Below are 26,893 nucleotides of genomic sequence, written 5' to 3' on the forward strand. Positions count from 1 at the left end.
CCCACGACGGAAGAGAAATCTCAATAATTGCGCTAGTAATTTAAAATATTTCCCATTCCCAACGCTCATTCCTAAAAAAAAAAATTTATGTTATTTCCCTTAATAATAAACACTCGAATCCGCGTAAAATTCCAGATGGAGTTCTTTAGGGAAATTTGTTCGGGCCGTTCCTCTTTATATTGTATACGAACGCTGGCGATACAGCTTTTTTAACTAAGGCTTACGGTCTTAAACCAATTGCGAATAAATTACAATTTTTTATTTAAATCTTACATAAATATTTTGAGAGTTGAACTTCTTGTTATCTGGCACATATATTGTATTCTAACTTGTATATGGTAAATTACACTAGATTCAATAAAATTATTCTATACTGTTTAGAATGCTCTTCTTGTTAATTTTGAATAACAAAGACTAATTAAGTATGACAACTAATTAATAATATTTATAAAAAAAATACTAAATAAAACAATATCCATCTCAATTGAAATTACAGGAAGACCATTGTTATCTTGTGGGCAGATTATTTTCTACAGGGAAGTTTCCGATCCACCCCGGAAAACCACCACCAAACTCCATTGTCGGGGCGGATGATGGATGCATGACGACACGTCTCGCATAGCCGCCCAGACGAACGGACACTGACGGATGGCGTTCGCAGGTAAGGCGTCACTAATCAATCGCCATTTCCCAACTACGCTCTCCCGGAACAAAGCTCGGCAGCGGCGTCGCATTATTCAAGCGGCGACGCGGCGAGTGACTCGGAAAACGATTTCCATACATCACCACCAGCGCCGGCGTCGTTATCCTCCGACATTACTATTCGCCCTCGTCCAGACCGATGCCCGCTTGTTTTTCAACCCTTCCCCTCACTAAAAGAATCGTCCAAAATACATTTGTCACTTCAACAATCGCTTTCGGGTGTCGTACAGTGTGCTTGAAACATTACACAAGATCGCATCTGTGCGAATTTATACAGCATGTCAATATCTAACGACAAACTATTTTTTTTATACTATTTGTTTGCAATTCATTAGCATATTAATTAATTTTCGTGTTTTGAGGCCAAAGGGGTGTGACGTTGCAGATTATATATACACTGAAAAAGCTAGTAAAAATTATTTTATAAGCGCCGCTATCAGGTGATGGATTTAAAATACTAGGTTTTAAAGGTCGGAGAGTCTTTGCTGGCGTGTTAAGTTGTATAATTGTCAGCTGCAATTTTTCGTAGTTGATGGGATCTGTCATGATGTGTTTTCGTGATGATGCTGAATGATCTTCTGACTTATCCCGTGTCCATGCAGTGTCACCTATGCTACTGTGGCTCCGATGCGTCTTTCCTTCTGTGAGCAAATATTTTATATTGCTGGCTCAGAAGAGCTAAAGCTAATCGCATATATGGATGTTTACGGAGCAATTCCATCGCTTCTTGGACACACCTATGAAATGTATTTACTTCTTAATCTAGCTATGATAACTACTCCGCCGAATGTTAATCGAAGGGTGAAACAATAATAGTATTATGCGGCAACGTCACAAATGAGCGTGGACAAATAAGCGTGCGTCAAAAGAGTGCTGCTTTATAAGCGCTGCGTCATAAGAGCGTTGACCAAAGTAGCGTACTTCAAATGCGCAGACAGTCATAAGAGCGCTTGTCAAAAAAGAGCGCGTCATAAGAGCGCATAAATACTTGGAGAAAATCAAGTAATGAATATTTTAGGAATTAGGTATAAAAAATATTATATAAGTGAATTGTGAGAAATTTACAAAGAATATAAATTCACGAGTTATAGGCGGTAAAATTAGTATTTTATGTGCCACAGCGTAATGACTATTAAAATGATTAGTCAATGAAAACATTGTTATTTATTAATACGAAAGTATGGCTCCCCATCCCCATAAATACGATATACATATATTTTTATTAAAATGAAATGCTGATTTTGAATTTATCATTACATTGGTTCTGTAATGTTTCATTAAATTGGCAAATATTTATCGACTCGACTTGCAATAAATGCGTACAGTTATAGGGCAGGTATATGGCTCGTCAGACCTTTTTTCATTTATTTTAGACAACTGCACTTATTTTAAATACATATTAAAGAGAAATTTTGGAAAATTCTAACCAAATTATTAACCAAATATCAACAAAGGCAGGAGTGTGTAAAAAAACAATTTATTGAATTATTCAAGTATATAAATAAAATAACTTTAAGTTTTCAGAGATGTATCAATTATTTTATGGGGATTTTGGGACAATAACGTCAGAAATATGGAAAAAATGTGTTGAGCATGTTAAGGATAAGGTTGAAATTTAAATAGGGGAAGTAGATAATGTGATAGAATTAAATATTCAGTCATTTTTATTAATGTAAACTAGAATTAATTCCTCAAATCGATTTTATTAGCTTTTTTTCAATAAGTTGTTTTATATTTAGTATTTAAAATATGATTTATTTTTAATCCTTGCCTTTAGTATTAGTTTTTACGTGTTTTCTAATTGTATATGTTTTTAAAATTAATGAAGTGTTTTATTTATTTAAAAAAATCGTTTATTTGTTCTGATTCAGCCCTGTACTCAGCGATCACGTGAACCCCGCGTGCATTTGTTATTGTCGCTGACTGTTGAAAAAATATAGGCTATACGTGCATCACCACCTGCGGCAACTCCACCGCAGTTGGGAGAAACGTCTCGCCATTAATCGTCCATCGTCGCATGTAAATATTAACTAATAAAAAGTCTACTTAGATTCACACTCATTGGCCGCGAGGTCAACAACCCCTAGGGTCGACGGAAGAACGTCATTTGAAAAATACGTAATTTTGGCACATATAAATTAGATTTAAATACTATTTTTCATATAAATAAACTTGAAATCATCGACATTATACTTTTCGAAGGTCAACATTATTACAAAGGTGACATTCGAGTCACTCTCATTAAAATACATCGAACGAGAGATAGATATTTTAAAAATAAACAAACAACTTGCATTAAAATCATTCGAATTAGAAATATTTTAAAACTAGACAAATTGTCAACCTTCGATAAAAAATATTTTTTTTGTAATCTGAGATGCACGACATTTTAATCGTTATGGTTTATATGAACATAACACGAAGCATAACCTTGAACCTCATCTCGAAATATTTAAAAAAAAATCAGTAGCTACGCGTCAACGATCGCGTAAAGTGTTTCGTTACATTTTTGTCGAATAAGTGTTTTCGTTTATAATAATATCCCTTCCGATGTTTTTAATTATTAAGTGATAGTGTAATTTAGTGTATGTGTTAGAATTAAGCAGTGTATAATTGAAATTAGTGTTTAGTTGCAGCGGCGCGGCGTGGCGTCCTTACAGACGCCGCGCCGCGCTGATGCGCCCCGCCCCCGCTACCCGTCACGTCAAGGTAATGTCTTTTTATTCATTTTCTGTTATGTGTCTTTCGAATATTGTTAACCCTTTGCGCTCGTAAGTCGTCATCCGAGTGTATTCCAATTTACGTCGACAAAACTTGAGATGCATTTATTGGCTTTGTGTTGGAGCTAATTTTGCCAATTTCTATTTATTAATGGTAAAAAGCTTGTGGTAAACACATTTTAGTAATATTCAATTGTTAACTTATGCAAATAAGTGAATAATGTTAAATTTACGAGTGTAAGTTTATTGTAAAATTTTTCATCGCATCGGTACATGGCCAGATCGAGCCGTGTTAAGACCGCATAACGCTTACTTGACAGTTTTACGTCGTCAATTAAACTGATTTTTCCTTCAATGGGTATCTATATTTTTATGATATGGGATGAAACGGGATCATATGCTCTAATTGTGCATAATTGTTACTTATTATTGTGTGTCTGACGTCTGTTATGAAGTAAAAAGATTAGAAAATTTAGTATGACGGAAAAAAAGAGCGAGATGCAAGTTCTGCTTGCATCTCGCTCGCACTACTAAAATGAGCGATTGACAACCATCGATCTGGTATCGACATTTTTAGCGGCAGCTCAAATAATAATATTAGTCTCTACACATTTGATGTATTTTCGAGCTAGTAAATTACTAAATTATGTAAAACAGAATTAGTAATCTGTGTTTTAATTATTTATAAATACAAGCCAATGCCAATGCCAATATTTGATGCAAATAATGAGTACGAATCTTATTATAATCTTAAATATTATGACAATTAATTGGTATGGTGCGCCAAGTAAATATTGTTAACCTAATATAATACGTACCTCTGCACCAAGAGATCCATTTACTGTCCAGATACCCAGAGACCCGAATGCCGAGTGTAGTTGTATGCGTGCGTACGGCTCGGCGTCGGTGATGCCCTCAAGTGTCAATCGAGGGCAACTACAGACGTCAAACTCGTGTAACTGCATGCTCTCGAACATTTGCCTTTGAAAATCGCCACTGTGTAAATGTATTTCAAAATGTATCGTAACTGTCAAGTAAAAGTTCATATTTTCATTAACCTTCATCCGTCTCTCAAATAGACTATACAGTTTAGTTTAGTACCTCGAGTCTTTTTCGACCCATATAAATATTTTTACTCAACACAGTAAAAATGGTTATTTAATTTTTTATTTTAAGCGCCTAAGCATTGTTATAAGTAAGCAATATAAATAACGCTGCTTTCGAGAAACTACCATCCCAAGACTCCGACTCCAAAGCCCTAGTTTATGGCGTATATGAATCAATTTATTCGTTATAAATTTAATACATATATTTTAATAATGTCCCTTACAAATATTTTTTCTATATTTACATTGTAATCCATAATTATAGTTGAGCTTCTGGCAAATGTAGCATCTACTTATTTTTTGGCTACATTGAAGAAATTAATTGATGAAATATAAGGATAGTATAATACAAATCAAAGAATCGTTCAGTTTTCAATTTTTTATTTTATCCGCTGATTCTACAATAAGTATCAGAAAGAATCAGCAAAGAAAACTGATAATGACAGGACATATAAAAACAAAATAAAAAATGCATACATATGTACATACGTTAATGTGTTGCTCCATGTGACTTTCCATTAGGTTTATTCTTTTTAATATTAAGACTTAAATTATGCAACCGCTTTAAACGTTTTATTTGAAAGTGCTGGGCGACCAGAAGGTATAACCCAGTTACCCCTGGTTATACCTATCCTTCGCCTACTAATGGCCGTTGGTTGAACTTTAATTTTGGAACCAGAATTACGTTTACCGATCTGAACTAGGGACTCTATAAATGCCATCCCCTTCAAGAATGATATCCTCCGGTTGTATGTTAGCCGCTGCAAGTTTTTTTATTAGTAAATTTCTACCTTTGCTGCACCGACCGTTGGATACATTTCTCAAGCGCCGAGTATAGTATGTATCGAGCTCCGACACCACAAAATCCATTAAAGCTATTGGATTATATGCCTTGGTACGTTGCAGGACGATATATTTGAAAAGACGTACACTGACTTCACTATAATTATTGGTATGATGTCCGTGTGTCTTTTCATCACGCCAAGCTAAAGCCCAGCATTCTCGTCGATCCCAATAACCTAATAATGTAATTAAAAATAAGATTAACGAAGCATTTTAAGTAAACATTTTTGAATACCTGCGATATGCTGTACCCATCTATCATACATATTTGATACAATGTTATTTGACAGATACTCATATGCCTTATGTGCTTCCTCTTGGGTTGGAGCTATTGATATGTCATGAAACATTGTATACAAAGGCCTACGCTGTTCTTTAATAATCCCATGTGTAGCTTCCCACAACCATTGCCAGATGGCTTGACAAATATGAAATCTAAATTATCAAAGTAATGAATGAAAACACATTAGCTATATTTTTTGAAAATTTTAAGGAAATTATATAATTTTAGTCATCCATACCGGCACAAAAGTCTTTTAGATTCCGGCCATAGGCTTTTAATAGCTCCTCGTTCAGCATTACAGTCGTCAGTCATGACGATTTGTGGCGTGATACCTACAACTGAAATTCAGCATGATATTCAGATTGCGTTTGCCCTTTTGTTATTAGAACGCCTAGAGGAACAGTTCCAATGCTGCATACCGTTGAAATAAAAGTAATCGAGTGGCCTTCTGCATCGCAAGAGGAGGTGCTGTCTATGAACACAATGTCATTAGTCAAAGATAGCTCTTTTCATCATTGATGTTACAATAGCAAGAGCAAACGGTGATTCATAATATTTAATTAAATATCCTGTTTTTTCATATATTGGTATCTTTTTCAAAATCTGCAATTGATAAACGCATTATTATTCATAGAATCAACATTGTGAACATATTCATTTTCAATATAAATTACCTGGAGACAGTCGTTACGTGGACCTAAAGTATAATCTCTCCATTTTTCCCTTAAATGAAGAACAGTATGCATTTTTGGGTTAATTGATGCATCTGCCATTTCTATGCTACAATTATCATATTGTAATAGCAGATGAGCTTTGTGATATCTCATAGCCAACCTTTAATCCCATATCAAAATAGTCATAGAACTTATTTTTGATATATTCAGATGGAGGCAAACAAGATAATGTCTCTGCGTTTATTATAGGGTGACTGTGGTCTCCGATAAACTGTATTATTGTTTGATATCCGTCCATAAAATTTGAACAGAATTCATGTACATATGTATAAATATGAGTTATATATCAAAAGGAAAAAAACATATTGAAACTACCTTCAGATATTGTGTCACAAGTCACCTTTTTGACAAGAACGTCTATTTCAGCTTTGCAATACAATTTTTTTTATTTACCAGGCGTTCATTTCGAAGGGTCAAGTTTCCAGGTTTGGGAATGATGACATATTTTCCTAATGCTACAATAATTATATATATAACAACTGTTATCTATATTATTAGTTTAATTAGAGTACTTACTGTGAAATATATCGTGTGGGTTTTTTTTTCATACTCTTGCAATTCCAACTTGTTCTGGATAACGCACTGTATTCTTTTATCCAGTGCTCCGCTTCCTCGTTCGTCTTTATATTACATCGAAAAGTTTTAGTGTCAACCTCGACGTAGTTAAAAGATTTAGGAAAATGTTCCATCGTGGTAGTTGTTTATTAAGCAAATGACGCCCACGCGTAAACGACCGTTACAAGCAACGACAATGCACTCGATTGACACTTGGGGGCAGCACTGACGCCGAGCCGTACTCACGCATACAACTACACTCGGCTTTCGGCCAGTGGCAATCGAAATTTGCGACCCGAAACTACCTATATAATAATATATCGATTTATAAAAACACTAATCAATTTACTAAGAGAGATTAGCATAATAGTTTATTATTATTATTTGTAAGCTAATAAAAATATTGTTTCTAAAACAAGTTTATATATGGTCCCCTTTTAAAATTGTAAATTCTACAATTTTTTAGTATAATTTTCATTTTAATTTTTAATTTGATTTATTTTGTACACTTTCTGGATTGATAGTGCAGCAAGCGCATTTAGTACATCATAGGAAATCAAATTTCTCATATGTATTTAATGCGATTCAACGACCTGAACGAACGTTCAACATCAGCTTTAGACACGTTCATGCTAAGACTATTTCTACCAATTTTAAATCTTGTACAAGTTTTAAGTTTTAGAATAATCTTTTAATGTAATCATTTTTTATGATAAATTTAATTATTTTTTAAAAACTGTTTAAATAAATTCCTAAATATTTTGGTATGTCCAAATGTGGTTTTAATTTCAAATATCATTAGGGAATACCAGTATTTTCATATTTCCAAGGTATCGGGTTTTGTAATAAGAAATTACATTTTTTGTCTTTCACTAAAATTAATATATAATTGTCAATTGGATTTTGGTGAGTCTTTTTAAGAGATTTGATCTTTTCATTGAGCAATGTTTCAAAATGTTGTAGTGCTTGTTCAGCTGTTATGTAAGTGTAATTATTTGATTGCAAAACATTTTATTATTCGATTTTAGTGATTATTTTTAATATTTTTCTTAAAAACCACAAGATTTTATGTCTATTTGTATAATCCAAATTATAATATCTAGAAATACTGGGGCGATATTCAAAGCTAGTTATAGATAAAAATGATATTTTGTCAAATATTGTAAATCTTACAGTATTATTTATAGTAATCTTCTCGTATTATTGCTTTAAGATTCGATTTCGATTTCCGAAAGATATTTAAAATACAGATTTTTTTTGAGCGTCGAGGCGTATCAAAGTCAAGTGTATCTAGTCCGGTTTTGTGCTGAACTCTTTTAGGATTCTGAAAATATGTATTTAGTCAAACACAAACAAAACAAAGTTACAAAACTACAACAAAGATATAACTTGCTTTTGTCATGAATTTAGGCTGGTTCTTAGTTTTGAGTTTGAATCTTAGTCATATATCGTGATATAATGTCTTTAGGAAATTGTCGGAACCACCCATAGTTGTTGCGTCTCTTTTTACTATACACTTCAGAGCATGTAAAAATATATGCGTCGCTAAAATTTAATACAATTTTTACGTTAGTTTGTATTGCTACATATATATAGTCTGCTTAAATGCCAATGTGTTACGTAAACAATGATCAAACTTCACGAGACTATTAAACAAATTATAGCGATAAATAACGTCAATTATTCTTAACGTTGTTTTTTTTCACTTTCAAGGTTTTTACGCTGATTTAAACTAATTTCTAATCGATAATAAAGCGACACATTGGCAAGCAAGCGTTTTTGGGATGGCGACAAAAATATAATAATTGGCACTACTTAAATGTTATTTATTTTTTATTTCCCTAGAAAATCTCGAATGATTTCGATGTTTACATTTTTTTATTATACTGTAATTTAACTAAGATGTTCTCTTAAAAATTAGAGAATATTATAAGATTTATAATAATTGAAAATATTTTTTTTTGCCTTTTTAATAATTCAAGGATGATTTACTTAAAATACAAAATTCTATACTAAGTCGTATATTTATTTATATTGTAATATAATGGTGTCGGAGTCAGACATAAATAACCTTTGGAAATCTGCAAGATGACCGATTATGCAAATCTCTTCAATTATTTATATTGTGTTATCATATAAATTTTGCAATATATTAATCCGAACGGACACTTCTTTAGCGGCACTAATGTGCAAAAATTAAGCATTAATCAATTTGGCTCACAAACGCCGCTGGTTGTCAAGCCGCGGCTCGTAGAATAAGACGATACCATTTATTATTTAAATGTGGACACTTTGTCTTTGAGGAGATGTTTATACATTTAACGAAGATTAATGAGTGTTTTTCTGGTGTTCGCAGTTCCGAACGGAGAGGTCGGTTGGGCTATAAAATCCGAAACTAGACGATGCCGTAACAGATATCCACTGGCCTCGGTTTTGATCATCAAAATAATAATTTTGTTGTAGTGTCTAGCAGAAAAACTTCAAAGACTCGGAGTTAAAGCAAATAAAGAATATTGGTAGTCATTGTTTTTTGAAGAATGTGTCATTAACTTGACAATTGAAAGAGACCACCGTAGAACGGAAAATGTTTTCACACTTCATTATAGACGTAATTATGTCGTAGTCTTCTAATATTTTTATTCTGAAATATTAACAGCTGCATCTCTAATAAATATTGTTACTTTCTAAGATTTATAATATTTATTTAAAATATATAAAATGATAATTTATCAGAGTATTTATGATTATCAGAATTGTTTATGTTGTTACATATCAAGTCGCAAATATTTTAAATCTGTGGAATTTAAACTTTTATCAATTTTAAAGTACAGTTATCTTTGAACTGTCATTGTTTAAAAATTTAATATAAAACATTTGACTTCTTCAATATACAAATATATAAATTGAATCATTGACGTGACGATTCCGCATTTCCCGAACTTTAAAAATAATTATTTGCTTCGAAATAATAGCTTTTAGAAAAATTCGTACAGATATTCGAAAGTAATTTAGAGATTTACAAAACTTCTGAATAAATATATTCTGTATTTAAAATATATTATATACATTTTAAAACTAAATAAAAATTGATAGTTCTGAATGCCTTTTTTTTCTAGCCTTAACCCGGAAACTCTACTTCCATGTGAACTATTTAAACAAAATTTCTTCTTACTCTAAAGAGTTCCTTCTGAGTTTTCAATATTTTCTCATATTTAAATACATTTCCCTAATTATTGTATTTTCTTTTTCCTTTCAGTAAAATAATAGTTTATAAATTTATCAGCACATATTATTTTATAATTATTTTTTAAATTTAATACAATCAAGATTGGCTTGCAAATATAAATGATTATAGTATTTTTTTTTTTAAATCTTTATTATTACTAACGTTTATAAATTAGTATTATACTGTTCAGTGTCACTGATTTATACGGCTTTTGCCACTGAAGACATTCTTCATTTCCCCTTTCGTTATAAAACATTATTGCCACCTGAAATCGCATTACATCAGCTTCTGGTCTAATCTCGCATTTTGCCGTCTCTTTTCGCCAAAACCTTGGACATTTGCGGCCTGGCTTGTCGGCTTTGCGTGGCATACAGCGCTGCTACTGATTTATTGCAGCATTTGTTCCGAAGCCGACAAGTGAATTTATGTCTTATTTACTTATCTCCTAAGCGGCATTGTTGTGTGCCACTATGGCACCTTACACGCATAAATTTATAAGGTAACAAAACTAATACCGAATTAAGAACCGGACAAGGCAATACCTGTGACTGAACACGCAGAACAATTTGTTATCGTCTATATTTAACTCAAACAATGTAAATCATAGCAGCGATCCCAACTAAAATAATAATACAATACGACTCAGGTGAAAGGGAATAATAGATTCTAAAAGTATGCTTCTTGTAAAGGGCTATAAAAATATGCTTGAGACCCTTAAATAATAACAAGAACTGGAGAACTGTATAAGCAAAATAATAAATTTGCATTTTAATGAAATATTTTTATCCAATATAAATATTCTATAGTTATCTACAAAAAAAATATTACAATCTTTAACGTAGATTTGAAACAATAAAACGTTGCTTAACATTTAATTTAATTTTAATTTCACCTCTATCTACATCAAAATATGTATATGTCTGTAGATGTAGTACTTTTATTATGATACATTGAATCATCTTTGTCTGTAAAAGTAAATATTACTCTCTTATAACTATATATATAATTGGGAAGTGTGTATGTCCCAAACGGTATCACATTTAAATAAATATAGCTTAAAAGGAGTTAAGTCAGTATAAGCGGCTCACGATAAGTACGAAGTAAAACCCTTCTTCCCTCCGTTCACTTACATCAATTTATCCAAGATATTTTATGTCACGCCATTACGTTCGGAAAGTGCCGAAATAAATTCTTATAATGTAAGTAAGGGAATATCCAAAATATGAAAGGCATTCGGCGGGATCCAATAATCCACGGTGGGAGTCCTCTTCTTCTCTTTTATACGAGGGGGCTTACATCTCTTCTAGCTGCACTAAATCGTCGGATGACACGATCCGCCCAAAGTTATGGTCATTCTATCGAATTTCGTTTCGAGTTTTACAAATGCGATGGGGCCCGGGCCAAATGGCACCGACAGTCAATGTTAATAACGTTTATGTATCGCTATACCTATGTTTCTCAAGTGCTTTGCGAATATACATACTAAGAAAATGATATATTTAATATTTTAATAAAATGACATGGAAATACTATTTATGATATTGCTATGTATTTTTTTTTTGTAATAGATAGTGTTTTTATAAATACTTACTATCGATCCAGATTCTCGACAATTTCATATTTTTTACATATAGCAAAATTTTTAGAATCAATTAGAACAAGCCAAAGTAATTTTGTATATGTATTATGTTTTTAAATTAAAAAATTTAAGCCTATTTAAAATTGTTACTAAAATATAGATAAATATATATGTATATTAAACATACTATGATGATTTCTAATATAGTAATTATACCTCATTATTAAAATTCCTTATTAAGATTAAAATTGTTTTTTAGTACTTGCTATTTTTTACATTGTCGAGTATATTCTATGTAATGTATTTATTGTATTAATAAAATTACTCAACCTTGTGTTTTACGTCTGCTATAAATCACGATCATTAAAGCACCGAGTTCTTTCTGCTTTATTTATTGCTTGCGTTTTGTACTTGCCATTTCTCAGACTGCAACTCGTATTCTTAGACGATGATATAATCATAAAATAATAGCCATTAATGTATAAAAAAGTACAAATACGATATCAACAACCACTGCATTCGTTCGATATATACTATCTACGTAGTACATACATATATACTAATGTAAACAATAGTCTAGCTCTATATCTTAAAAATACGTCTATAAGTTTGCTTTTCATGTGTCATATTACGTTAGTTTCGACAAAGTTAAATAACTTTATTTCTTTTTTTATGAAAATAGTATCTATGTATTCACTATTTAATTAGTTTTGACATGATCATCAAAAAGAAGAGAATTTAATAACTGCAACTACTATCTCAGTAGTGAGACACAGTGTCATCTATTCTATAATTTACAACTTTTTATCAAAGCTTACAATTAATAAATGGCAAAATGCACGACATGACACGTTTTTATTTATTTATTTGAATGATTGAAATAATCTAGCAAGTCCAATCTGCCATGATTGATCAGAATATTAATGATATAATAATTGTTAATATTAATTTTCTAGATAACAGGATTCATGTGAGATTCTTATTCAGATCTTTTAGGTATTAAGTCACTCATAGTTACCACTGATCTATCTTGCTGGATACTTATTATATGAACTTCCAAAAGATAAAATTTTAATTATGGCAGTAAAAATATTTGTCAACTATAATCGTTAAGTTGCAATTAGTTGTACAAGTTCCGTTAAAAGGCCATAAAAAATATTAATTTTTATCCTTTCATTTATAAATAAACGGAGCGATTGCATATTCTATGCTATGCTATTAACGCGAAAACGTATTCTTCATGCCAATACAAATAACAAAAAAATATGCACCCCTTAATATCGTCTCTGAACAAGCAGGTAGCAAAAACTCCGTTGCTGAACTTATAAAATTAATATCAAAAGCATCCGTTTCAATGGCCAGAAAAGTGCAATAAAATATTTATCAGATAAAAACAATGATTCTAGTTTTGCCCTTTTCGACATTTTCCCTTTTCCTCAATTATATATATCACCATACAAAAACTTTCAGAATTTTCAATTGAATTAAAAATTTGCTTTCGACTTTATATTCATTAAATTTCAGCTTGAACTCGCATTCGAAAGACGAATGCAGACGACCTTTCGGAGCCCAAAATAAATCAGTAGCTTTGTGTTGTCAACTTAAACCTCAAATAGTTCAATATTGTCAAGATGGCTATAAGACTCTTTACAAATCCATTTCAGAAACATTGAAAACGATAATGGTTTGATGGCCACTTTACATACTCCCATATTGGAATCACTGACAATCATCGACGACCACAGCGAAGACTCTCGGACTCCAAAGCTTTTTAATTCGTTTCCTTTGCCTGATAAATCGTTGACAGGCATCTAGATTTCTCTGTTTATTTTTTGTCAACTAAATTTTGAAAAATTAAAAATCTTCTAAAGTTTAAGTAACTATAAAAGTCATAGCGATATTTAAACTGATGTAACTTGACTTGAACAGCTTATAATAAATGAATTCGTGTTCTAAGCACGTACTGCAAAGTTTTAAGGCATGTCATATTTGAATTCTTTGATTACAAAATATTATAAATATTTGCATTAATTAGTGACCGAAAATGAAAGTGTGTAGCATGCGTCAAATTATTGTAAAAAAAGTATATACTCCAATTAATTTCACTCAAAGCATAATCTGTCAAAAAGGACAATGCTTTGTGTCTGGTGTGATATAAAGAGTATCGTATAATATGATTTTCGGAAATTCAACTTAGCAAGTACAGCTGAATGTGATTATAAACAATTAACTAAATTAAACACCCCACTTCAAAAGGAAAAGGGAACAAAAAAAGGGTTGTCTCTTACCATGACAACGCGCAACCACACGTGGGGGTTATGATCCAACAAAAATATGTTAGGTGTTATTAAACACCGACCTTATTATTTTTCCCCTATTGACTTTTACATATAAATATATATGCTTGTGTCAAAAAGTACTTACATTATTCATGTAAAAATTATGTTTTTGTTCAATAAGAAAATAAAGCATAATAAATACTTTAATAATACCATATTCGTATACAAGCCTTTTGCCTTTGAAACTGTATGTTTTTATGTGCACGTTTATAAGCAATACTTTCGAGTCGCCTTAGCGCATTTATGATATAGTCAACCCTCTTTCGCCATTCATTCATATCCACCAAACACCATAATGGCGGCGATCATTTATTTTTATGTCTATATAAATTCTCATTGCCAATACTTACATAACATACACCATGTACATATGTATATTCAAGGGTTGCCTTCAGTTCAAATAAAATTTCCTCTGTTGAGACGAAAATTTTTTTCAATGTATGAATACGCAATTGGGCTTCTTTCATAAAAAAAATCTTATCGTATATCAATAATAATATCTGCAACACATCATTTTTTTTCACGCCGTTGGCTTAAATCCACCTTCCACTATAGTTATACCTGGTAGCCGGTGGAATCTGTCGGATGATCGTCTCGCAACCGACAGAAGCTAATCAATCAAGCGCCTTTCATTCCGCACTGCAATACATAATTTCCTCGGCCATTTTGTTTCGCAATCCATCCATCCATCAATCAAGTGTCAGCGAGATAGCAGACGTGTTGCGCAAATAATGACAAGTGTTTTTAATTTGATACGCGATCGTTGCCGAACAGGCGGAAGAAATCAGCAAATCATGACGATTTCGCCGAACGATGATGATCGACAACCGAAGACAAATCGGTACACTAACTGATCAGATTCTTGTTTTAATTGCAAATAGAAATAATGTAACGGATCGTGACTGACTGTATAGTAGATCGAATCTCTAAGCTGACGCAAATTGGGTCTTCAGCGTCATACTGCGATGAATATTAATTATATCTGGCTTAACTGGCTCGTATCTGAAGTTCTAGTTGTATCTACAACTCACTAAAAATACAACAAACTGCTGTTAGTCAATCATCAAAACATTTTAACAAGACATTCAGACACCAATAGGGTGTCACAATTTTATATTCATGTACTAGCAATATATTTAGGAGAAAATGAAACATTACTTATCATCACTATGAAATACTTTTAAAATCGACGATATGTCAAAAGCATCAAAATTAGTGTTATTTTAATAGTTTAAAATTTGAAAATAACTTTAAATGTTACATAGTCTTAAAACATCTAGTCTAGTTTATAGTACCTAATCCAAGTAGTTACAATCATTATTTATTATCTCGGTTTATATTCTTAAACTCGATATAAATATTAAGTTAATTGTTTATGACATTTACTTCTAGATAAAAAGTTTTTTAAGACGTTTGTTATTGTTATATTTTTTTATAATAAAAGTTGCATATATTTATTTATTTATTTACTAATTAAACTAATTCACAACTATTACATATACACTTGAATTAAACGGTTAACATATATTGTAGTAAAATTTATTTAAAAAAATAAAAAAATACTCAATCTAACGGCGAGCGATTCTTACGCGGATTAAAAATGGATATTTGTTGCTCTCACAGTAGTAGTCACCTGGATGCAGATCATTCAATTTACTGATCGGTTCATCTTTTTTATTTGCTATCTATATCAGTGGCGTACGGTGGGTGTTAATATTGGGTGTGCTATAAAAAAAAAAAAAACGTACATTTTTTCATTTTTATTAGCAGAGGTTTTGGCATGCCTAAACTGCCTTACAGCTTTTTCCCATATATAAATAAATAAATAAACATCAAACCTAATCTAAAATATTATTATATAAAAATATCAAATTTCCAATAAACATAAAATTATAATTATTTATATATAAAATCTAATCTTCTTTCTTTAATCATAAATTTTTCTATCACGCTGTCATAAAAAGTGCTCTTCTTTTTAATGTCCATAAGGATCCCTTTTTCTATTGAAATCACGCTAAGGCCACATAGCCTTTCTTGGCCTTGGGTACTTCGATAACAATTATTAATTCGTTTCAGAGCAGAAAATGAACGTTCTGCTGAAGCAGTACTGCTTGGAAGAGTTAATATTAGTTTGCCTAATTTATCTATTTCCTGAAAACCTGACTCAAGATTATTTGTGTTCATAAATTGTACAAGCTCATGAACAGATTTCTCTGCAAATTCAGGCAAATGATAAAGAACAGCAAGCTCATTTTTTAAACTTATATAATCAAATAATGTTCCATAGAATTGTTGCAGTTTGGTAAGTAATTCATTTGGAAATTTTCCTTTATATTGCTCATATTTTTCTTTCTCCAGAAGGTGAAAATATTCCAATTTGGACATTGAAGAAAAACGGTATTCAATTTGCTTACATATATTATCAACTATTGTATTAAATAGTTGGCTAAACGCGTGCTTTTCTTCAACAAGCAAATCATTACTCAGTCTTGGATAATTTTCTTCCGTTACATAAGAATCCCATAATGTTTCATAATTATTTTCCTGTTCATGTCTGAGTTGTTGCAAAATTTCGGTAACTTTCTTACAGCAATATAATATGTCAAAAGATTTGGATTGTAAAATGTTGTATAACACATCAGTTTTTCCAAAAAGGTTTGAAAATATGTGGAGAAGTTTTCTTGTTTCAAAATCTTCCAAAAAGCTAAGAAAACCTCGTGCTTTTATTACAGTGTCGGGGTCCCATAGTTCACAATTTTTCACGACGTCTCGAAAAAAGTCCGTAAATTCATTTCTGTATTTTTGCACTGTGTTACTTAACCGTGATGTGTAATTCCATCTTGTAGGTGTAACAGAAGGAAGTCTTCTACCTAAAAACTCTTGTAAAGCATTTATTCGTTTGGAAGATTTCGAAAAGAATGCAGACAATCCATTTAAAGTTTGAAAGAATGATTTGCACACTTTTATATTTGAAAGACCTTGTTGTAATGTTAAATTCAACATATGAGCATAGCAGTGTGTAAAAATGGCCAATGGATAAACTTTGACTACCTTGGCTTGCAAACCATTAATATGCCCACTCATTACACTCGCCCCATCATAAGTCTGTCCAATTAATTTTTCTTGAAATTGAAATTCTTCAATTATATTTACAACGTGGCAAAATAAGCCATCGGCTGTTTTATCAGAGCTAACGTCTGTAAAGCCAATAAACCGCTCGTAAGCTTTACCTTCATAAACAAAACGCAAAACTGTTGAGAGCTGTGAGTTCGTCATTATATCTGAAGTTTCGTCAAGAATAATAGCGACAAAATTTGCTGAATTTACTTCTTCCTTAATATGATATTTAATAAGGAAGTACCACGAAACACCGTTGCAGTATTTAAATGAGTATCCAAAACAGAATCGTATTCTCGAAGTGCATTTAAAAATTCAAGGTAATTTCCTTTGTTTAGTGAATTACAGGATTCATCGTGGCCTCGAAAAGGTTGTTCTTGTTTTCCTAGATATACTACTGCGTCAATCATTCCTTTTAATATTTCTCTATTTTTATGAACTTGTTCATTATGTTGACTTATATTAGCTTTACGTTAAGCGTCAATCATGACTTCAATTCGTTGTTTTCCAAACATTTTGAGAGAGAAAAATGATTGAACGTGTGACTGCGCTCTTTTGTGTTTTTTCAGTGCCGTTATCAGATGACTAAGGTCAGCAAATCCACTTTTACTCCACACGCTTCTTTCTTTGGAAAACAATATACATGGCCAACAGAACAATCTAGATCGAAGTTCGCAGCCTGTTAACCACTCAGTTCGTTCATATGATGAAAATGAAAAATGTCTTGTATATTCACATTTATTGTCTTTATGCTTCATAAATAAATTGGGAAGAGGTGGACGTGGTTTGGCAATTTTGATTATCTTCAATTTAATTTCATAACTTCTTCTTGAAAATGGATTATTCAGAATATCTTCAACAGCATTCTTCATCATTATTGGGGTAAATAAAAAAATATAATCTAGAATAGAAAATTAAATATTGATCATATGTAAATAAGATAATAAACTATTTTACGCCAAAATATAAAAAATGAGTGACCTGTTATTGTGATATAATGTAATAAAAAAGCAGCGACGGACGCAAGAGTTTTTGAAGTACGCGCACCAAATTCGAGACCAATTTTACTACTGAGCGCTGCCAGCTGACAGATCGACTTCAGCCGTTAAATCTCGGAACAATTTACTTTAGTCGGCCGCCGCACTCAAGGTCGGCGCGCCACATGAGTAATACATAGCGTGTCGGTCGCGCGGAAACTTTTAGAGCGAATGACAAATACTAATGCATACTATACACTGCATATTAAAATTTTGCATACTACTGTATGCAAAATGATGTCGCTTTATGCCCTAAATTTTCTAAATTTCTAAATTTATATTTTAGATGGTTTTGCGGGTGTGCGCCGCACACCTAGCACACCCTGAATATACGCCCCTGATCTATATATCTAAACTGTAAGTCGTACATATAGAATACTCCGAGATTAGTGAGACAGGGGTTGTGATTTAAAATTTTTAATAAATTAATCAAATTGTAAAATTAAAAGTTAGTTTTGTTATATAGCGATTTCCGTGGCACTGTAACGTTTTTCATGGAGCCTAAATGGTTAAAATGAAAGATCAAGCTTCGCAGGAAAAAATAGGTATCTTGTCACTGGGTGACCAAGTGGCCGAATTCCAGCCGCGAGTGAGGTGGGGTGGCGGTCCGCCTGTCGAGGGGTTTAGCAGTCACATTCTTCAGGGAGGCCGCGCCAGTATGACTAATGGTAGCCGGCCGCGGCACATAATGACCTGTCTGTAGCACACGCAGCCCGCCGCCCACCGTTTCACACCCCTGGCCCACCCCCACGCACAAAAACATACTACGCTACAGCTAATTTGGCACGTCCGCTTTTAACCGCGACCGAAGATTTTGCACGTATCACGTACGCCGAACGTGTGGCGATAACAATTTCAACGTTGTAATCAAATTTTGACAAAAAATCCTGTGCAAGATGAAAAACTTTATTGAATTACATTTTCGAATAAAGAATTAAAAGTTATATACACATTTCATCCAAACATGAACTTAAATTTTATGGCACAATGAATGAATAAATTATATGAATGTGAAGTTACATTTTCACTGGCCTTTCAGTGATATCATATGCGAATATATTTTTACCGTTAAAAAATTCTAATATCAAAAATTAATTTAACTGAAACTTTGGGTTTGCCTAAACGAACTAAGCACACCTAAAAATTAAACTTAGTTTTAGAACTTTTTTTAGGTGAGGTTTGCGGTTGGCATAAGTATGTTGAATATTGTAGTATTACTATTGAACGATGTGAAGTTACAATTCTATAAATATCTGATCACGTGGATATACATACATGTATCCAGACCATTTTAACTGATATTAAGCAGTGAACTTATAAATCTATTGTTTAATACATTTTAACTGGCTGATTTAGTGAAATTATATTTTTAGTAAATAAATTAAAGTTTTACTGATTATTCACATTCACTGAAACATATACAAAAACAAGTAATTTATGGGAGATATTTGAATAGTTTATATAAGATTTTTAAAGAATAGATTTTATTTAGTTGTATTGAAACTGCTTTTTTGCTGGGGTCTGTGTGAAATATCAGTTCTTTAAGCATATGTATAAAATATAAGTGTCCATTCAAAAGCATGTCTATAATTTTAAGGTTCGTTTAGTAAAAAAATAAACTATTGCTGAGATTCATTGCCAATTTGTTTCTAATTATAATACTAACATACTACGTGTTTTAAACACACTTTCAAAATATGCAGTAAATTGTAAACAAGTATAAGTTATGTTTATTATAAAGAAATAAGTGTAAATGTAATATGTTGTTACTGATAAACTCGTTAAAAAATAATGATAATAAAAGTAACCAAAACTTTATTTTACCTTTATAGGAATCTCGTCTCTCTTTTTGGTACTTAAAACGTGCAAATTTTCTGATGTCTATATATTTTGGTAGTCATTTCACAATGACTAGTTCTTTATTAAACGTTATTAAAAGAAACAATTTTATACGTCAGCAAGTTATACGACAATATCGAAGGTTCTATATGGATGTCTAGAAAATCATAGATAGGGATTATATAATTATATATCCGCCTTTCATAAATACAGTTGTGCAAGTACGATTATTATGCTTTTTTATATCGTTGTAAAACTATATAGCTAGAATTTTAATTTTAATTAGCTTATAAATGGTCACAGTAATTATTTGTTATGGTATTTCGTTCTTGTTTATATAAATATATTTTGATACTATTTTTTTATCATCTCGAAAACTTCTAAAATTTTAATGAGTTTTGGTATTTTAAAATAAAAGCCATTAATAATTAAAGTGAAAGAACTAATAATTGACTATTTAAAAAAATACTTAGGTATTAATAATAATTATGGTTTTAATTCTTTATTCGGCAGTATACAAATATTACTGTAACATATAATTATTACTGTAACATATAATTATATTTAAATTTTCCAAAATAGTATATGAAAAAAAAAATAATATACAATTTCTCAGAGGCATATAAGTTTAATTTCCTTAGCTTGTTCAAGGAAACTAATGATTTGAATATATGTATACTACAAAATTATTAGTTAGTTTGTTTATGCGAAATATTTTTAGTAATTTCTAGTAAAAGAGTAATAAAATTGTTGCTGTTGCATAGTCTTATGTATTTTTGTAAGTTACTTGCTATTTCAATTTAATGTACATAGGTATATGGGTCGTATTAGCAGCAAGCTCTTCAAAGCTGAAGCTAAGAAATATAAATTCTTTCGGATAAATATTAATAAATGTATGTCTTAAAATCAGTTGTTCGTTATATTTGCTTAACAAATAAAATTATTTAAAAATAGGTTCAAATATATGTACGTTTTTTCTACTGTCAATGATTAATAATATCTATATCATTACAATAATATGGAAATCTTTTTTTTTTCATATAAATATATTTATTTAAATATATGGGTACAGTATTTGTCATCATGAACGAAATGCCATTTTGTTTGTAGCATATCTGAGCCCCATACCACAGACCAACCCATTCTTTATGGTTTTCCACATTTAGCTGGCAGGTGCGGAAAGGCACTTTTCCCCGAAAAAAAATGGATTAAATGAAGTGGTGAACCGAGGGTGTATTTGGACTGTTTGCCGAGCTCCCTTTTTATTGTATTTTATTTTAATTTTATAATATAAAATTAAATGTTATAAACGATCTATTGCTAATATCTGATGACACGATTAGATATTATTATTTTTATACTTAATCGATAATGCTTTTGAAATATTTGATATATAGATAGATCAAACCGAATTAAATTAAATTGTTTTTTGTATTATAAGGTAAAATGTAATATTTTAATATTACAACGATTATGATATTGTTAGGAATTTGATTGATTGTTTCTTTATCTTCGTTTGCTGATGATACGTGAAATACATAGAAGCTGATGTTCAAAGCGATAATATGTATTATAATATATCAAGTGATTCTATAAATCCGTTCGTATTAACACTATATGAAGGTTTTCATTGATAAGTTTGATATAATAACGCTGACATCAATATTTTCTATTGTTTTAAACACATTTACATGTAGTCAGTTTATCCAGATTATCCTACATACATGATATATACGGTTTTTTAGTCGATAATCGGCACGTTTTGAGTAGAAACGCATCTTCCATGGCATAAAAAAATAGTATTTTTTTCAATAATTGCACAAATTAATTTTTATAATATATTGTAGATAATGCACGAATGAAAGCATGTATTTTTACCAGATATATAGAAGAATAATTAAATAATATAAAGCAAGTAATGAAAAATATACTTGAATGGCATAAAAAAATAGTTATTGGTTTCTTGATTGTTGCATTGCATTTTTTTTTATTATAGTACCTACAAGTTTTATTATCTTATATTTGTTTGTAAGGAAGTGCAAACATTTTCACCTAAATTATATCACATCACGTACGCACTTATTTTTTGTAGCTATTGTTTTTTTTTACGGCGATGATTAATTACACTTTTGGTATCGAGATTTGCGACTGTATGTACACACTGTACATTATCTAAATATCTCTCTCTCCCTGTGTTTGCGTCCGTGATAAACTGTGTTACTTGACATGATTAATATGTTATGACTGTCACTCGGTGATGTATCGTAATTAATCATTCAGAATTTTATCTCAAGTACTCGTGTTCATGTCACGATAGGCTACTTGGGCTATTATGGATTATTTCCGCCGTATCTTTTGGTCACGTCCCAACACTCGACGAACAACAGGTCACATTATTTGTGGACCGTGTAAATAATAAATTGATATCTATTCATCTTTGGCTTTGGTCTGAACATTTATTTTGATATAAAGATTAGATTAACGCTCGTCTTCTTAGAATACTTTATTTTATTTTAAGATAATTAGTGTAATTCATTTATCAATAAGTTCTCGTCAAATGTATTACTCTTAATTAAATCAAGAAATATGAGATAATAAATTCCGAAGAAGATTTATATAAAAATAAAACTTGTTTGCACATTTATTTCATTTTTATATAAATATTATATTTAGATTGGTCAACTTCTGACTTCTTATTAAAATATTTTTTTATAGAGGCAGATAGATTTTAATACACATTGTGTACTTTTTAATAAAATGTGAGTAGTTGATAAAAATTATATGGAATAAACAATAATAAAAAATAAAAATATATATATATTCAATAATATGTCAATTAAGTATTTTAATGCTATTTCCTTCTTTGAATAAGGTATTAATGTGTTATCTTAGGTTAATTATAATTATCCTTTATTTCTAGCCTTTCTTAATAAAAAAAATACTTTAAATATTGTTAATTGTATATAAAAATATTTTTGTAATTTCTTCCAAATGTTATTTTAAAACTTTTTTAATACAACTTGCGCTAATTTATTAGAAATTCATTAAAAACATTTTTTTAATTAAGATTTCCTGCCAATTTCAGCCTATTTGTTTTGAAAAAAGTAAGAAATACCAATTATCTTATTTATAATTTTTTTGCTGAATATATTTGTTGCTAATTATTAGAGTTTTTAATACCAAAAATGTACGAAATAGCTCAATAATAATTAATCATCACAGCTCATTCATAAGATTAGGAAAATCTAGGTAAATATCGCCCAATTTTAGCCATTTTTGTTTGCGAAATTATTTTTTATTTCTTTATGCTATTTAACAGTCATGAGTATTACAAAAAATAGTAAATAAACAACGTAATAATTTTTTTTTATTATAAATACCAAAATTTTATATATTACTCATTTTTTTGTGGACTTTATAAATGGGTATTATTATTTTCTTATTCTTTTTATTTTAAGTCTGTTTCATTTTATTTATAATGTTTTTTTTATTAATATATTTACCAAAATTTATTGTAGTGTAATATTTCAAAATTAAACTAAATACTTATTTAAAATGTAAAAACAAAATTGATACCTTTTAATACTAAGATAAAAATATGTTTTTTTATATGAACCTGTATTTATTTTTTAACTGTAACTTTTGATTCTTTAAAATCGTAAAAAATATATATTTGATTATTGTATCGTTAACTATTTGATATCAACGATCACATATGTTGTGCTTGTATTTGCTTTTTTCTACTTACTTTTAAGAAGATAAAAAAACATATTTTAATTATTCGAATTACATAATTTATAGATTGATATTTATTCTGAGTCTGATTAAATTTTAATTTTACTACATTTTTAATTAACTTTATTTTAATAAAGTATTTCATATACATATTATTTGCTTTACTTTAAAATACTCATAGAGCTTAATTCCCACGAACCAATCGAGCCAATCGATAACAGACGGAAGACCGTCTTTCACAAAACTAACGTTGCACAATAATGTTTCTAGTATAGATAAGGGCTATTATAAAGTTTCAAGGAATGAGAAAACGGAATATGTATTGTCATAGAAAAAAAAACCTTAAATGTACTGCAGAAAATTGCTATTATATTATGTAGAGAAAGATCAGCAAGCGTAAAACCAGAGCGGTTTTAAATGAAATTTAATAGGCTAAAAAAGGCAGCTAAATGGCTTTTAGAACTTTTTATTCAAAGCGTTAATTTTGGGTTAAAAATTAGAAATACGTAACAGACAAGGAAGATGATTGAGACCTACAAAGTCTAGTGAACGATCGACCCTAAGACCCAGCCGATATCCAGCCTTTCTGCGACTTGGCTAAGCAGTGATACATATTTCAGACTCATTGGAGCGACAAGCAACAATATTGTAGTCACTTCCTTATCTGTTTATCTCACGTACAAATATGTGTATGGATTACATCAGCTTATGTAGAATAATTTAAGCGCTAGACTTTTGGGATAAAAAATATTCATAAAACCGCATTAATTGGAGAACCAGTGTATATATTTTAACTGACACTATATATAGGTGCAATACAAATGGGTTTATGGCAGACAATCATATTGTTGGAATGTAGGAAAACCGCAGGGACAGCGCCCCAAGCGGTCAACATCATTAACTAGCACGTTTTCCACGCTTGCGGTTTTGTGAAACAGATATCGTGTACAACACGTACGAGCAAACATCTAACACGATAAACAAAGTGTACATATAGCAAGTTGAAGTAATGTAGAATGAAGTCAGGCATAAATTTTACTTTTTTTGCCAATCTCTCCGCCTCATTTTTCAGCATCGTTCCGGTGGTGTCGCCGGTTTTCGCAACTAATGGAAAAATGGCGTGACGATGCAGACACGGTCGCCGAATCGATTCGACAATCTTGAATGATTTATAGTTTTTAATTCTAGCGTTTGGGACTAATTGACGTTGCGGGGAGGGCCCTCGATCTTCGCCACCACTGCGGTAAATTACCTCTGGTCAATAAAAAAAAACAGGGGTGGTTCAGACGAATAAAATCTGACGTGATCAGCAAATGTAATTTATTAAAATATTTTTTTTTACCAAACTACTAATGAGAACTGATGCTCGACTTTTAGTATAAAATAGTTCAAAAGATAAGCCAGAAGACTATCAGTATTTTTTTTAATTATATGTTGCAAATGATAATAATATCAGTGATAAAACATTCTATATCATTAGTGTTTCGTAAATATTATATTTTTATATATTGTAAAATAAAAAATATGCTTTAAATATATTATAATTTTTGTAGAAGTTCTCTCTCTATATTTCTTCGCGTATTTGGCGAGTAGTAAAAAATATATATTTTAAAGCTTAATCCGCGTTGTTGGTTTAACCAAAGCAAAGGTTTTTGCGTCTTGCGGTTAGTTTAGCCTACACTCGCTCGCCCCCGACGTCATCAATTATGTCTGAAGGCAGTTTCCACCAGAATGAACTTCACTCTTCACGCGGAAAATATTACTTTTCCACCGCTCGCTACACGAGAGCGCGCTAAATAATTCACAAAGCGAATTTGCCAGTAATTCAAAGCTTCGTTTATGTTTTTTTCTTCCTCTCGCCAGAAAAATTCGCACACTAATAACAATGAAAATTTGACGTAGATTGTTGGTCGAGAGGTTAAAATGTTTTTCCCTTATGCCGACGTTTCCCTCGGGGACTTGTCAACCTGTCAGAGTAAGATTGAACTGCCGAAAGAAAAGCAGAAGACGGTGTCCGGAACGACGGGATGCTTCCGGGATAGCTTCCCACCGAGCTTTCTCACCCCCCTAAGGTCGATCTTTCTTGTCTCGGGTCTAGGAAGCTGTCCGACCGAGTCGTTTCCCTGCGGGCAATTTGCGGGACGAGACCTCAAAAAGCGAGAAACCACACTGAAAAAAACTCGGCACCGGGAAAACTTCAATTATTCGCAATTGACACGAAACGAATTGGATACGGCTGTTCGTTCCGAGTTTTCTTTCGTTGAATATTTTCATTGTTCGCTTCTCGTGACGAGCAACAATAAAGCGGCTGTGTTGCATGTGGAATTTTCTTCGAAACGGTAAGTGTCGTGTTATATTACTGGCGCCTGAGTAAATAAGAAATGCATTCATTCCACTTTTTATTTAGATGCATGCATGTTATTGATGTAAATATATGTGTACAACATCTACTAAACAAATTCAAAATGTTAAAAGTCGTATTTTCATATAATTTAATATATAAATAACATAAACTTGTACGTAGAATTCGTTTTAATGACGTCAGCGGTAAAGTTGTTGTTGTTAAATTGTCTTTTAAATTTATCATAAGTTTTACAAAGTTTTCTCTCTTGTCGCAAAAATATTTTTTAACATTTACTAAAATATACATATTTCTGTGGATATATTTTAAAGTCATATCTGGTAATTTCCGAAGCGTATATATCATATTTTCATAAAAATTTACATGCTCCAAACATATCTGATTATTAGTTTACATTCCAAACAATAACGCGACTGCTATATGTCATACGACATATACAATTTCTGCGAATAATTTTAATGGCTGGAATTATACATGTATTTGTAATAATATTTACTGTTTAGCTTATAATTGATTCATGTATTCAAAATAAGTAGTTTAATCTAAATAAATATATAATTTAAACCAATCGCGTAAAGCGGAAGTAACGTGCGAAAAAAGCGATTTACGTTAAGTGCACAAGAGGACGCCGAAGTCCACAGAGGTCCTAATTGTCTGGGTGCCTCTGGGGGGCAAGTAACAGGTAAGCGCCTCGAGAGTGATGTATAGGGAGGGTC

The 26,893-nt window shown here is 31.2% G+C and overlaps 1 long non-coding RNA gene across 1 annotated transcript in view; it reads left to right on the forward strand.

Annotated features, from left to right (window-relative positions):
* Positions 1 to 3,198: 3,198 nt before the first annotated feature.
* LOC148226431 (uncharacterized) overlaps positions 3,199 to 26,893 on the forward strand; it is a 383,830-nt gene continuing 360,135 nt past the window's right edge. Inside the window, exon 1 of the long non-coding RNA XR_015812220.1 lies at positions 3,199 to 3,411. This is a non-coding gene — a long non-coding RNA (uncharacterized LOC148226431). The remainder of the gene's footprint in view (positions 3,412 to 26,893) is intronic.

Source organism: Plectrocnemia conspersa, unplaced genomic scaffold (genome assembly GCF_051122295.1).
Source record: "Plectrocnemia conspersa isolate PC_06_02 unplaced genomic scaffold, ASM5112229v1 ptg000014l, whole genome shotgun sequence".
NCBI classification, from domain to species: domain Eukaryota; kingdom Metazoa; phylum Arthropoda; class Insecta; order Trichoptera; family Polycentropodidae; genus Plectrocnemia; species Plectrocnemia conspersa.